This window comes from Lepisosteus oculatus, chromosome 26 (assembly GCF_040954835.1).
Source record: "Lepisosteus oculatus isolate fLepOcu1 chromosome 26, fLepOcu1.hap2, whole genome shotgun sequence".
Classification (NCBI taxonomy): domain Eukaryota; kingdom Metazoa; phylum Chordata; class Actinopteri; order Semionotiformes; family Lepisosteidae; genus Lepisosteus; species Lepisosteus oculatus.
In genome coordinates, this window is record NC_090721.1 from 123,195 (window position 1) to 139,393 (window position 16,199).

At 45.9% G+C, this 16,199-nt stretch overlaps 2 long non-coding RNA genes across 2 annotated transcripts; one reads left to right on the plus strand and one right to left on the minus strand.

Moving 5' to 3' along the window:
- The first annotated feature begins 2,531 nt into the window (after nucleotides 1–2,531).
- LOC138225155 (uncharacterized) lies at nucleotides 2,532–5,550 on the plus strand. Its single transcript, XR_011183735.1, has 2 exons — nucleotides 2,532–4,286; nucleotides 5,044–5,550. It is a non-coding gene; the product is annotated as an uncharacterized lncRNA (long non-coding RNA).
- Nucleotides 5,551–6,395: 845 nt separating this feature from the next.
- Nucleotides 6,396–7,476, minus strand: LOC138225156 (uncharacterized). Its single transcript, XR_011183736.1, has 2 exons — nucleotides 7,381–7,476; nucleotides 6,396–6,495 (listed from the first exon to the last, which is right to left on the minus strand). It is a non-coding gene; the product is annotated as an uncharacterized lncRNA (long non-coding RNA).
- Between the last annotated feature and the right edge of the window lie 8,723 nt (nucleotides 7,477–16,199).

Sequence of the window (16,199 nt, forward strand, 5' to 3'; positions counted from 1 at the left end):
CTATTAAAACCCCTTTAGGGCACACTCACACCACAACAAAATCAACCCGACAGACTCACCAACACTGGACTGCAGAAGCGGCAGGAAACCCTTGAGAACATGAGCAGAGCATGCAAACTCCACACAGACAGCACTCCAGGAAACCAGACACATGAGAACATGTGCAGAGCATGTGCGCCGTCTCTCAGCCTTTCACCTCCACATGCAGATCAGGACGCGACCGGAGACCGGAGACTCCTCACTCCTGCAGGAGGAGGCGCCGACGGACTCGCTCAGCCCAGCGCTTACATTTCCCTGACAGTCCTGTCACACAGCCTGCGACTCACCGCTTCTTCCTTTTCTTCCGCAAAATGTCCACAAAATACTCCAGCCAGCGCCTTTTAGACTAAAGTTTCGGCTTTGCCAGCTGTCTCCCTCCCGGAGGTCAGATCGCAACAACTTCTGCAGCACCGTTTCCCCAGCAACCACGTTTTATTTAACAAAGTAAAATAAACACAGGAGAAAAGTTTGCAAACATGCAGGCAGGATGAGCGCTGCAGACACATGCTGCTGCCCGGGTCCGTCTTGTGAAATAAACAGAATTTTGCACCCCAGAAAACTGGAGCCACGAGAACATGAGCAGAGCATGCAAACTCCACACACACAGCACCCCAGAAAACTGGAGCCACGAGAACATGAGCAGAGCATGCAAACTCCACACACACAGCACCCCAGGAACTAAATCCAGGCTCCCAGCGCTGCCACCCACTGCGCCGCCGTCTCTCACCTCCACATGCAGACCGGAGACTCCTCACTCCTGCAGTAACACACCCCAGCAGGCGGAGGCGCCGACGGACTCGCTCATGGTGCAGTGAGCCCAGCGGTGTGAGGCTGGTGTCCAGCGCTGATATTTACCGACAGCCTGCGACTCACCGTTTCTTCCTTTTCTTCTGCATAATGTCCACAAAATACTCAGCCAGCGCTTTTTAGACTAACGTTTCTGCTTTGCTCGCTGATTAGATTACAAAAGCCGACTGTTTACCTCCTAGAGGTCAGCTCGCAACAACTTCTGCAGCACCGTTTCCCCGGCAACCACGTTTTATTGACAAAGTAAAATAAACACAGGAGAAAAGTTTGCAAACAAGACGGGAGCTAAGAAACACGAGGACAGTGGGTTTGCTTTATGTGCCAAGTCGATTAACCAGCGCCGCAGACAAGTGAAATACAAGAAAACATACACACAAGGGAACACATAAGAGAGACAAAGAAATACAAGACACGATAAATACGCTGAAATTGTATTAATATAATTCATTCTAATGTTCAATGAAATCAGCGAAACACATGGGCAGGGCAGCCCAGTGAACTACAGAGACTACATTACCCATAAGCCCTGTGGGCGACACCATTTTGACGTCATCGACTCATACTTTTGTATTTTTTATGAGACCAAAAACTACAAGAAAACGTAACGTAGCAGTCGTATTGTCAGGGTACATGCAATAATACATGTACATTTTATGGAAAAAAAGATTCAACAAGGTAAATGCAGATAAGGCCCGTCCATGCTTCAACGTTCTTACAACACAGAAACAGACACATTTCAGAAAGACATTCTGAAATAAAATGTCTTTACATCCGTCTTAAACTGTTCAAACACGGTCTCCTCTCACACCATTCCCTTAATAATTATGTTGCGCAAGTATAATAATGTTTTAAAATACAAACGATATTTTCATCTTCCTTTTCAATGGGATTAAAACGTAACAAATGTATTTCTTTCCGATTTCAAGTCTTTCCGATAGCGCTTTGAGACTCAGCTCCGTGTATCTCTGTCGCCACCCAGTGGACATTTCTCGGAAGTGTCACCGCCCGCCGGAATTCGGAAAAGTCCCGGGACTGAAGCTGTGTGACTGGACAAGAGCCTGTCTCCCGCCTCCTGCTGAAATCTCAGCGCCGATTGGACAAAAGCTGCTCACAGTCCGGATCCAGTGGAACGGCCGATCCACTCCGGGTTTTCCGTAGCCGGCAGTCCGGATCCAGTGGAAGGCCGATCCACTCCGGGTTTTCCGTAGCCGGCAGTCCGGATCCAGTGGAAGGCCGATCCACTCCGGGTTTTCCGTAGCCGGCAGTCCGGATCCAGTGGAACGGCCGATCCACTCCGGGTTTTCCGTAGCCGGCAGTCCGGATCCAGTGGAACGGCCGATCCACTCCGGGTTTTCCGTAGCCGGCAGTCCGGATCCAGTGGAACGGCCGATCCACTCCGGGTTTTCCGTAGCCGGCAGTCCGGATCCAGTGGAAGGCCGATCCACTCCGGGTTTTCCGTAGCCGGAAGTCCGGATCCGGTGGAAGGCCGATCCACTCCGGGTTTTCCGTAGCCGGAAGTCCGGATCCGGTGGAAGGCCGATCCACTCCGGGTTTTCCGTAGCCGGAAGTCCGGGTCCGGTGGAAAGGCCGATCCACTCCGGGTTTTCCGTAGCCGGAAGTCCGGATCCGGTGGAAGGCCGATCCACTCCGGGTTTTTCGTAGCCGGAAGTCCGGGTCCGGTGCAAAGGCTGATCCACTCCGGGTTTTCCGTAGCCGGAAGTCCGGATCCTTTACGATGCACGCAAGACTACGTTACAGATCACCGGAGTACATTATACAGTCAAATAAAGATAAGGTACGCACAGCTTTCATGTTGTGATACTTAGACATGGTTTGGAGACGTTCCCTCGTGTGTATTTTGAATTATTCAAATGCGTGTCGCTTTATTTTGGAAGCGCATCATTTCAGTGCATGAGCTTACCTGTTATATTGGGCGAGATTTCACACGGATAATCAAACAAGAACGAGTTTGCCCTGGAATCCAGTCCACTGCCCAACCTGAAAGTCAGAGCATGAGAACGGACGGATTGTATGGCGATTGTGGTGTTGCTCGACCACATCAAGTAGGCGAGAAGTACAATCTGCTACTACGACATACGGTCTTATTATTCAATTTTCGATTATTTCTCATCTTTAGGCTATTTCTACATCTAATAACGAGCGAGTATAATGATTAAGCCAATGATACATTATATTTTAGATTCGGTTCAGCAGTATTGAGCAGTAAAATAACATCAATTTGTCTACAGGAAATGTCAGAATTAGAAGCCTTCTTTACACCATTTTGCCGATCTGTTCAGAGTGTTTTAACAACAGAACAAAACAAAAACAAACGTAAGGTTTCTGGGCTGCTTTGAGAAAGACAATTATCATCTATATTACTTTTAAATCTATGCACACTGTGTATCTTTACCGGGTCGATTCAATGTACAATTTTGTACTGACGCCTTAACCTTATTATTCATACAAAATCTGTTTGACAATAGTCATGTTTGATTCCACTCACTTTCCCCAAAGAGGTGCTCCAAAATAGTTTGACAAGATATTGTGAGATTGCGAGAGGGATCTGAAGTATTTATTAGTACAAGTATAACTAAATTGTTTTCCTTGTAGTCTAATAAAGGTTGTAAATTCTTCCATAGTTTCTGATGGGCTACTGTTAGTTTCTTAAAAGCATCAATACCTAGTTCCTGAATGATTAAATTAGGGAAACATACATCACCTACTTTGCTTAATTTTGTAAATAATACTATCAGTATCGGTATTAGATGCTCTAAACCCTATAGCATTTATGCCTCCTTCTGCCCGTGTTTGACAAATAGCAACCATGAATAAAGTTTTTTTTTTTATTTTACTAAGGTAGAGAACATCAAATCACAAAATCACCTTTTTGAAAATCTTAATACCAAGATATTTAATCACATCTTTTACATGTATATTACGTACGGAGCAGACACTTTCCAACAGCCACCAGTTCACTTTTCTGATATGTAAAGAAAGACCAGAAACAGAGGAAATGACTTGTAAACGCATTTAATTGCTTTGTCCACCTCTGTGTGCTTTCTCAGAGAGAGAGAGTTGTATCCTCAGCCAATTGGGAACACCTGTCATCTCTTTATCCTGTACTTGAATAATACCCTGAAACTATTTGTTATAGGGGTGTAAGCAGTGGGAAGAGGAGTGGGCTCGTGTCGAATTGCCTTACCCGTTCCCAATCTGCAGGAGGTCCCACGACGGCAGGTAGCTGCTCCAGTCGCTGGAGCTCAGTTCGCTGTCGAGGGAGGACGAGGGCTCTGGCTCGGGGGAATCACGGCTCCACAGCTCCTACCTGTTGCAGAGTGTTTCTGCCCTCCCGATGGCCTCTGTGTTTTAGAAGGATCTGTCTCTTTTCGCTTGCTTACACCACAGGTTTCATCGACGATAGTGTGCATCCTGAAGCAGTGAGTTATCGGTCTTATTTCTACTGAGAAACAGTTCAAGCACTCACAAAACAATAACCAGGAGACGGTGTATGAAAAAGAATTGTAAGACTTGCAGAGTAGATTTGAATAGACTGTGGACGTCACACTGCGTGCTTGAATATCAGAGATTCAATTCATTCTTTCCTGTAGGTTAACTTCCTGTTTGACATTGTTCCGCTGTCACTTCTTCACAAACTCATAACTCGCCGTGTTCAATTTTGTGTTGAGTTACAGGAACCTCAGCATCAGATGAAATCCTCTTCAGCGCCCCAGGGAGACTGGGGGACTTGCCAGATTTTCAGCTTTATCACTGGGTCCTTTGGCTCAGGGCTGTTGAGCAAAGTGCTCCCCTCTGCTGGAGAGCCACAGGGGCACTACAGAGCGGCCTCGTGTTCCCTGCTCCTGCCCGTGCCTGTGGACGGCCAGTGTGACCGCGCGCGAGACAAAGTAGTGCATTCGTGGTGTAAATACAGAATGTTCACTAGCTGACTGAGGAAAGTTACAGAGACGGGAGTATACGTTCTGAAATAATGTGAACCACTGTTACTACACACAGACAGACTACTTAAAAATCATGTGGCTTTTTAAGGTCGTTTTGTCTGCCTAAAGTACGTTAGATTTGTCACAGCAAAGAGTTTGAATACTTACAGAATGCAGCAGCTAGAATTGTTACTTGGAGCAGAAAGAATGACCACATAACCCCCATACTTCTCTCTCTTCATTGGCTTCCTCTCAGGTACAGGGCGGACTTCAAACTCCTTCTACTTACTTACCAGGCTCTCAGAGGTCAGGCACCTGTCCTGCCTCGCAGGGATCCTGCAGAGGAGAAATACTGTCTGTCATGGGCTGGGCACCATGTGAGTTGAATGCTGCATCAGTGCCATGGATCCAAGAGGGGCATCATGGATACAGCTGTCGTTTAGGAGGATTCTGCTGGTCTGCAGAGACCTGCGTGGGGTACTGACATACAGATAACGTGATGGATGGATGGATTAATACCCGCATTCATTTCTTTCTTTTTTTTTAATGATATAATGTTAGCATGCCCAAAGGGGTTGGGCAGCCAGTTGACCTTGGACCCCTAGAGGATTTTATTCTCCTTACTGAGTCTTTGGTTCCTTTCCTCCATTGTCTTCAGTTCTGTATTCACAAAATGTATATTTACCTGCATTGTTAAGCGCCTTGGGGCAACCTTGTTGTGAAAGGTGCTATATGAAAATAAATTGAATTGAATGGAATGACAGAGTCACGGCTTTTCCAGTTTCCTCTCCTATTATCTTCTTTATCTGCACTCTAAAACACAGTGAAACCTTGAACCTTTCAACTGGACCACTGCCGTTCTACATCACAATGACTCTAACTAGGACGGAGACTTGAATGGGATGAAAAAGGAAAAGGCATTATTTGCAGGAAGAAATTAAACTGTTCCACCTGATCACTTGCTAAACAAAGTGATTCACTGGAGTGGAGGCGGTGAAAGCTTTGTGAATCAACTTACAAAGGAAACATGCAAGAAACGTGGCTCCCATATTTAACCCTTGAAAAATCTATGAGTGTTATGTGGAGGTGAAAGTATTGTTCAATTATTCTAATAAAGCTCACTCAACTAAGACCCAGAAAAGTACCAGAGTATTCTCACCTAAGAGGAAATACTAACAAGTAGGATGTTCAAATGAAAAGCATTAAAAAGTGAATGATCTTCAGTAGCTGAAATGATTATTGAGCTCTGGGTCACAGTGCTCCTGAAAAAAAATCAAATTTCAGCAGACACCCAAGGACAGCAGGTGAGCACCATGCTGAGCCAGTGTATAAGTGTATGAATCACAGTTTCAAGGAGCTTTTTTCAGTTTCGTTCCACTGATCGGCCAACACGGGGGGAACTTCAGTCTTACTCGCCCTATTGCATTAAGAAACTGTACAACATTCTCCAATAAGAACTTGCGACCTCACCTAACGAAAAGCAATTTGCGTAGCAGGGAAAGACTGGACTCCCACTGGGGATTTTTGTTTTTCATCCCGATGGTGATGTGCACTATATACAACGTTGCTGGACCCTCCTCGGGAAGCGTGCAGAGATCACATTAGATGTGTTGCTCAAGCTCTTTATTGTCACGTACAGTAAACCCAGCAGTGTGGTCAGTGCGGGATGTGTTCTGTCCTGACGGCAGGGTCAGCAGCCAGAGGAGACCTGAAACACAAGACGGAGAGGTAAGACATTGATTCCGACAGAGACAGCTTTCACACCGGATTACTGACAAGAGGAGCAATAAGAGAAGAGTTGTAAAGACACGCCAAAGAGAATATTCTCATCTAAGAGGAAATATTAACAAGTAGGATGTTCAAATGAAAAGCATTAAAAACTGCATGATCTTCAGTAGTGAAATGATTACAGAGCTCTGGGTCACGGACAGCAGGGGAGTGAATGAGTTGTTTATTTTGTTTTCTGTGAATTATGTAGAATTCACAACGTGATCCAATTGTACAGGAAAACCATTGAGAGCAGATTCATTTCTTCTGCACCAGAATGAATGATTTCCATCTTCACTCTAGGGTACTGTACTTTACAGCACTGTATTGTATTCTGCATACATGTCTGTTATGTACACATTTTCTTTCTCACTTTGTCTCTCTGTCCATTTGTATCAGTTTGTTGGAGAGCACCATCACACCAGCATCACAACATTTATTCTACTGCCTTATTAAGCAAATGTCTCTACTAAATTCTTTTTATATATAAAACATTTTTTGACATGATATACACAAATGGCTAATTATACTTTCTGATTATATTTCCATCTTAGAAATGAAGCATTTCTCTCCTGCAGTTTGAGGTTGTTAAATAGAAAACTGGATCACTCCAGGGCCGAATCTTCTCCCTCTCTTACATTCGTTCACGAATGATCACAAGAGCAAACACACAGACTGGCTTCTCACAAAGTGTGTCGATGACACAGTCCCGGACAGCTTACTAAAGGACCCAGAAAATCACCACGGGCCAGTCTGAACAGTTTCACGGAATAGTCTGTTGACTTCTCTTTGATGTTTCATGTTACAAGAGCAAAACAATACTCACTGATTTGAGGATAATTGCGCCATCCCTCCAGCCTACTGAAATGAACCGTCAGACTGCAGAAGCTGTCAGTGACTACAGGTCCTTGGGACTGGTCAGAGAAACCTGAGATGAGACAAACGTTGTGAGACCATTTATAAGCTTGTGACCTCAAATTAAACGGAAGTCAGACATTTTCAAAGGGGGCAACACTGCGGCACAGTGGTTAGCATCGCTGCCTCATAGCACCGGGGCCCTGGGTTTGATTCCAGGGCTGCTGTCTGTGTGGAGTCTGCATGTTTGTTCGCGCTGCAGGGGACACCTTACCCCCACAGACACAAACTCACACCACAGCCCGATTTTTCCACAACACAATCAACCCGCCAGTATCAGTTTGTGTTCAGTGCTGGGGAGGTGCCTTGTCCTTGCAGAACAAAAACAAGGTGATCAGGACTGACGGCAAGATTCAGGTATTCAAGTACCCAGTAAATCCAGGGCTCAAATGGGGGAACTGTTTCACGAGCTACACAATATCCTCACACACGATGACAGAGCCTTGGAAAGCCGTGTGGAGAGTGAGGTGCTCGTACCCAGCCGGAGTTAAAAGACCACGCATTGAGCAGAGCAACTGAGCAAAAGCACACTATCGATCTATCCAACCCAGAAAAGCACACATCTCTGTGATACAGAGGCTAAGGCAACATGTGAGTAAAGGATTTTGAATCAGCAATTGTGCTGATGAGCCAGTCAGCAATTTTTCAGAAACAGCAAACATGTCGTCAGCCTCCAGGAGCTGCAGAAGATTGTGAGATATAAAGGAGTGAAACCAGGGCAGGAGAAACTGATTCCTCGTGTAGGAAGCTGAGGAAAACGATGCACACCCTGCAGACTGAAAGGAAGACAGCACAAACTATCGGTAATGTCAGCCTAGAAGAAAGTGTAGTGCAGTGTGTTGCAACTAAGTTTTTGTTCAATATTTGTTTTGTCTGAAAGAGACTGTTTTGATTAGATACATGCAATACTATTTCTTTCTCATTCTCTGTCTTTTTATGTCTTATTTGGATCACACCATAAAGTTCATAACCCAGCCAGTTGCTTTGGCTCTGAAAGCATCCCTCAGCAGGGACAGCCCTGATCCCCAAACACAGGGCTGCCCTTCCCACTGCCCGTCTGCTCTCTGCCCAGTGGAAGTAGCGTTTCTGCCCGGCAGCTGTGTGAGAGAAGATGACCTGAGAGCACTAACCCACCTCTGGAGAGGGAAGAGTCTCAGCTGGAAGGGAGGAGGAGCTGCCGGGCTGCCGCAGACAAGGCGCCGCTGAAATGATAGAGAAATCTTTTAGAATCAAACGTCACCTGGCTCAGTGTTTAAGCTGTAGTACATGATCACATTATATTATTAAAACATGCAGACTGCCATTTCCATTCTGTACAAACAAAGGGTTTTCCATTGTAGAAAACACCACTGCAAATCCAAAGCGGAGTGCACTGGGACTGCAGTCCAGAGAAACCCATCATGTTACAAGAACTGGAGGCCATTTCACACCAAAACTGTACAATAGGATTCTTTCTGCACACCCAGTACTGGGGGCTGTGTCAGAGGCTCCTCACCGTTCTGTGATGATTTTAGACGTTGAATCGGGCAGGAGGCAGGCGCTCTTCGGGAGCTCTCGTCCCGTGCTATAACTCGGACCACGCGATGGCACAATTGCTTCCTACATACAAACAGAAACTTCAAACAACAAAACCCAACAAGAAATCTGTGCACACTTGGACTGTCACGCACACACCTCCTGTGTGGGTAGTGTTGGCCGTAGGACGTGTTGTTCACAGAGAGAAAAAATACACCATAGCAAGTCAGCAACAAACCAAAAGGCCAGTTTTATTGAAGTTGACGCAGCTGGCCACACAAACACTCACTGGGTCTCTTCACCAGGTATCCACACAGACAGCACCCCAGGAAACCAGACCCATGAGAACAGGGGCAGAGCATGCAGACTCCACACAGACAGCACCCCATGAACAGGACCCATGAGAACACAGGCAGAGCATGCAGACTCCACACAGACAGTACCCCAGGAAAACGAACCCATGAGAACGGGGCAGAGCATGCAGACTCCACACAGACAGCACCCCAGGACACCAGACCCATGAGAACAGGGGCAGAGCATGCAGACTCCACACAGACAGCACCCCAGGAACAGGACCCATGAGAACAGGGGCAGAGCATGCAGACTCCACACAGACAGCACCCCAGGAACAGGACCCATGACAACAGGGGCAGAGCATGCAGACTCCACACAGACAGCACCCCAGGAACAGGACCCATGACAACAGGGGCAGAGCATGCAGACTCCACACAGACAGCACCCCAGGAACAGGACCCATGAGAACAGGGGCAGAGCATAGAGACTCCAGACAGACAGCACCCCAGGAACAGGACCCATGAGAACAGGGGCAGAGCATAGAGACTCCAGACAGACAGCACCCCAGGAAACCAGACCCATGAGAACAGGGGCAGAGCATGCAGACTCCACACAGACAGCACCCCAGGAACAGGACCCATGAGAACAGGGGCAGAGCATGCAGACTCCACACAGACAGCACCCCAGGAACAGGACCCATGAGAACAGGGGCAGAGCATGCAGACTCCATACAGACAGCACCCCAGGAAACCAGACCCATGAGAACAGGGGCAGAGCATGCAGACTCCACACACACAGCACCCCAGGACCAGGACCCATGAGAACCCAGGCAGAGCATGCAGACTCCACACAGACAGCACCCCATGAACAGGACCCATGAGAACCCAGGCAGAGCATGCAGACTCCATACAGACAGCACCCCATGAACAGGACCCATGAGAACACAGGCAGAGCATGCAGACTCCACACAGACAGCAGCCCAGGACACCAGACCCATGAGAACACAGGCAGAGCATGCAAACTCCACACAGACAGCACCCCAGGAACTAAATCCAGGCTCCCAGCGCTGCCACCCACTGCGCCGCCGTCTCTCACCTCCACTTGCAGATCATGACGCGACCGGAGACCGGAGACTCCTCACTCCTGCAGTAACACACCCCAGCAGGAGGAGGCGCCGACGGACTCGCTCATGGTGCAGTGAGCCCAGCGGTGTGAGGCTGGTGTCCAGCGCTGATGTGTCCCTGATAGTCCTGTCCCACAGCCTGCGAGTCACCGTTTCTTCCACAAAATACTCCAGCCAGCGCTTTTTAGACTAAAGTTTCTTAAGTTTCTGTTTTTCTCGCAGATTAGATTAAAAAAGCCGCCTGTTGACCTGCTGGAGGTCAGACCCGCTCCGGCAACAACTACTGCAGCTCCGTTGCCCCGGCAACCCCGTTTTATTTAACAAAGTAAAATAAACACCGGAGAAAAGTTTGCAAACAAGACAAGAGAGCTCAGAAACCCACAAACACGACGGCAGTGGGTTTTGTTTCTGTGTCGAGTTGATAAACCAGGCAGGACGAGCGCTGCAAACACACTAGAGTACACATAACACAATCAGGGGTACACAAGACTCCTGCTCTTTACACAAACAGGTTCAACAGGTCAATAAAGAGCAGGTCGGCACAGCTGTCATGATGTCTCATTTACAAAGAGTCTGAAGATTTGCTCGTCTCTTCCCAGAGCAGCTTCACTCCGGAGAGCAAGGAACAGCTCCTGCCGAGTCCGTCTTGTAAGACAGACATAGAAATCCGCGACACGGTAAATACACTGACATTGTATAATTAATTCTGATGCTCAATCAAATCTGCGGAACACGTGCGGAGCGCAGTCCAGAGCACTATAAAGACTACATTTCCCACAAGCCCTGTGGCGACTTCCTTTTGACGTAATCGATTCGCGTCTTTTTATTTTTAATTATAACAACAATACATGCCATAAAAACAAGAATACATATAACACAGAGTATAGTCAGGGGTACATACGATAATACATGTACATGTTATGTAAAAAGATTAAACAAGTAATCTTGTTTAATGGTAAACAAAAGCAGATGAGGTCCGTACATGTTTCAAATTGTCTGTACAGACGCATTTACATCCGTTTTCAAGTGTTCAAACATGGGTCTCCTCTCACAGCATTTCGTTAATTATTATGAAGTATCATATTTTTTTAAATACAAACGATATTTTCATATTACTTTCAATAGGTTTAAAATGTAGTATTATTTAACTTCTTTAAAAGTAATGTCAATATTAGTTTCCTTCTTTACGTTATCTTTCAGAGTTGCTGTCACAAACGTCACAGTTATCATCTGTATTGATTTTCAATCTCTGCACAACGAGGATCTGTACGGAGGCGCTATTGGACTCGCCGCCATAGACTCGTGTATCTCTGTCGCCGCCCAGTGGACATTTCTCGAAAGTGCAGTTCTTTTTAACTTTTTATGGTAGCAATAAAAAGAGATACAATACAAACAAGAGTATATTTATAGCACATCAATAATACCATCAGGGGTACATAGTATAATATATTTACACTTCTGAAAAAAAGATTAAACCAGGTTAATAAAGATAAGGGCTGATATAGTCTGTAAATACACTTTTACATCTATTTAAAATGTTCTAACGAAGCTGCCCGAGGAAAGAACTTACTGTTTTGATTACATGAATCAGAGATTGTGACTCTGCCTTTAGCTTCCCATTCCTTCCAAACAATTTCAATTTCACACCTCTGGTTGTGCCAGAGGGTCCCCAGCACTGCTGTCACCTCTTCTGTACTCCTCCTATGCTAACAGCTGTGTATCTACTGCTGACTCCGTGAAAGGAATCAAGACTCCAGATGATCCCACCCAAATAAAAAAAAAAATTCTGGAGTGGAAGGAGGTCTCTGCTTTAGTCGGCTGGTGCCGTGAAAACAACCTCTAACTCTATATAACTCCAACTGCCTGTGTCTCAGGAAGCCCTGGTCCGTTTGTAATGGAAAACCATTGAGAGCACTAGAATGACTGATTTCCATCTTCACTCTAGGTCACTGTGCTGAACAGCACATTACTGTATTCTGCATATGATATGTCTGTTATTTACACCTTTTCTTTCTCACTTTGTCTCTCTGTCCGTTTGGATCAGGTATTTGGAGAGCACCACCACACCAGCCAAACTACCCAAACAGTTGCTTAGGCACTCAAGTGGACTTGATCAAATTAAACTTTCCAACCTAAACAGGAAAATGACAGTTTAAATGGATTCTACTGCCTTATTAATCATATTTCTCTTCTAAATTCTTTTAAAATAAAAACAAATATTTCTGACACGATACACACAAATAGCTATTTTTATACTTTCTGGTTATATTTCAATCTTATAAATGAAGCATTTCTTTTCTGCGGTTTGAGGTTGTTAAAGAGAAAGACCCCATACTATCACAACCCCCTTTACAGGCTGGTGAAAGAGGTGAAATGAGGTAGCGGAGGTGTAATTGAGTCGGACAGCAAACTCTCACCTGCTGCTTGCCAGGACAGGAATCTTACAAAGGTCCCCTCCTCCCAGGAGGGTCACAGTAACAAATACTAAACACGAATGATTACAGTTCAGGGCCCCAGCACTGCCACCCACTAAAATAAACATGACACACAAGAGAACCCATAAGACAGTCATAGAAATCCATGACACGACAAACACGCTGAAATGGTACAATATAATTAATTCTGATGTTCAATCAAATCACCGAAACACGTGGGCAGTGAGGGCCAGAGAACTACAGAAACTACATTACCCATACGCCCCGTGGGCGACTTCCTTCTGACGTCATCGACTCGCGCCTTTTGAACGTCATTTTAATTTTTGGTTTATTGTATTTATTTTGTATTTTGTATCCATGTACAATACATTCATTCATTACTCTTGTTTGCAAGGCAATGTATTCTTTGCTGTTGAAAATGCTTAAATATTTTTAAAATTAAAATAACTAATTAATACGAACATTACTAACGGTATTTTAATTAAAAAAAACTTTCGGTGAAATTTTGCTGAATGACCACCAAGCGGCGCCATTGGCACATCATTGTAAGAATAAATCATTTCTAAGAAATTTTCCAGTTTAATTCCACTGACCGGCCATCAGAGGGGCACTTTACTCGTCCTGCTGCTTCTCTTGAATGAATAATTGCTTAAATTATTGTCTGGTTAAATTGCCTGGTGCTAAGTATTTGTAATATAGGATTGCTCATGTCTGATCTGGAACCCGAGATGGAAGTTTAACATGTGTGATTCACTGAGGTGGAGGGGTGGGAAATGACTGAAAGAAGTCTTGCCATGCTGTATTATTAATAGTAGTAGCAGTATTGTCATATTAACACGAATCCTCAGACTCCCTAACATCTCCAATAGAACGACAATCTCACACATCAAATATTAGAGGACCCTTCCTTTATACCTAAAAGCTTTCAGTTGTTGGACAATGAAAAGAGTGCTTGCAGGAATCTAATTACTGTTGTTATAAACTCATTACAAGCTAATTGTCTCATTTCTTTTTTTTTTCTTTCTTCTCTTTTCAGCAGCAAATAAACCCATTACTTGATCCCTTACATTTCAAAACGCTCTGAATCAAACCAACAAATCGGGCATAAATTTATAAACCATGTTTTTGAGAAACTAGCCTTAAAATCAAAATGACTACATTCATATGAAACACACTCAGAAACAATATCAAATGGTTTGATACAGAGTGCAGAAACAACTGAAGAGAACTACCAGAACTAAAACAACACCACACCACTCTGAACTGCGCCTCAGATACTGTGAGATGGTTAGACACTACATGCACACCCTAAAGAAGATAAGCACATACACAAACAGACAACTCTCAGACCACAAAAGGCCTGTAGCCAAGACACAGTCAACAACGCTTGATCCAACTGCAGCTCAGACCTGCAGCAAAGCCTGCTCAAACTCCCCAACCTCGTCCTGACGGCCGGCTGTTTCCCTGAGGCCTGGAATCAAGGACTGATCACGCCCGTCTGTAAGAATGGAGACAGACTCGACCCCAACAGGTACCGGAGCTTCAGTGTGAACAGTAACCTGGGGAAGGAACTCTGTCGTAACTTGAATATCTGATAACCGGCCCTCCTTACTGAGCACAATGTCCTGCATTAGAGTCAGACTGGCTTCCTACCAAACCGCCACACATCCCATCACATTCACACCTGGGCACTGCCAGCCCATCTGGACCCAGAACAGCAGAGCCTGGCATTGCTGGAGCAGGACTGTCACACCTGGGCACTGCCAGTCAATCTGGACAAGACCAGAGTTATGGTTTTCCAGGAGAAAGCCAGACGTCAGGGAAACAGGTACAAATTCACACTGAACAACAACACATTGGAGCACACATCCAGCTACACATATCTCGGTCTCACCATCAGCTCTTCTGGGAGTTTTGACCTGGCACTAAAGGCACTGAGGGAGAAGGCACTCAGGGCTTTCTACGCAATAAGAAGGAGGCTCTTCAATGTCAACCCACCAACAAGAATTTCGCTCCAAATATCTGAAAGTGTAATCCAACCCATTGCCCTATACGGCAGTGAAGTGTGGGGTCCCCTCACAGACCAGGAGTACACTCTGTAGAAACTCTAATCAATCTGTAGAAACATCCGCCTTGCGCAGAGAAAAACAGCTAACAGCGAGTGCAGGGCTGAATTAGGCCAGTACCCACTATTGATAAACATACTGTCACGCCCTCTGCAGCCAGAGGGCGCTCCTTCTCTGTCCTGTCCCTAGTTTCCGGTCTGCTGTCCTTCCTGTCCCTCTCTTTCCCTTGGGCTATATATTTCCGGGTCTTGCACTCTGTCCTCGCTCAGCATTGTTGTTCGGATGTCCTGAGACCCGCCTAGCACCAGGGCGCCCCACGTCCGCTCCCTGAGGGCATAGGTTTCTATACGGCATTCCTGAACTCTTTGCACTAATGAGCCCGGGCCTTTTTCCCGTCTCGCCGCTACGCATATGGGTCTTTTTCCGCTCTCCTGCTCCCTACGGTTAGTCCCTTTGGACGTCCGTGACACATACAGCACAGAGTAATCAAACACTTGTTACACCTGAGAAACAGAGGCCACAATTCATACCACCACTAGGCCCTGCTGATCCCAGAGTACAGCTGGTGTTGACACCAGTCAGTCTCAGGACAGCACACCTACAGCAACACCAATCACAATCATCCAAATGCGGAGGGGACTGCAGTCCAGAGAAACCCAGCATTTGACAAGGACTGGAGGCCATTTCGCACCACAACTGTAGAACAGGATTCTTTCTGCACACCCAGTACTGGGGGCTGTGTCGGAGGCTCCTCACCAGAAGAGACTTGCATTCCTGTTGGCTCCTCTCGTTCTGTGATGATTTTAGACGTCGAATCGGGCAGGAGGCAGGCGCTCTTCGGGAGCTCTCGTCCCGTGCTATAACTCGGACCACGCGATGGCACAATTGCTTCCTACATACAAACAGAAACTTCAAACAACAAACCCCAACAAGAAATCTGTGCACACTTGGACTCCTGCTTCAGCTGAGGAGCTGTCACGCACACACCTCCTGTGTGGGTAGTGTTGGCCGTAGGACCTGTTGTTCACAGAGAGAAAAAATACACCATAGCAAGTCAGCACTCAAACAAACCAAAAGGCCAGTTTTATTGAAGTTGACGCAGCTGGCCACTCAAACACTCACTGCGTCTCTTCACCAGGTATCAGAAACAAAATAAAGGAACAATCTTTTTATCATATCCACTCGCACCTTGCTCTCATTTCCAGACTCCTAACTCACCACTCCCAACAAACCCCAGTGCTCACAACACCCTTTAAATTGGATTTGGCCCGTACCACTATGGATACAATAGGTGCAA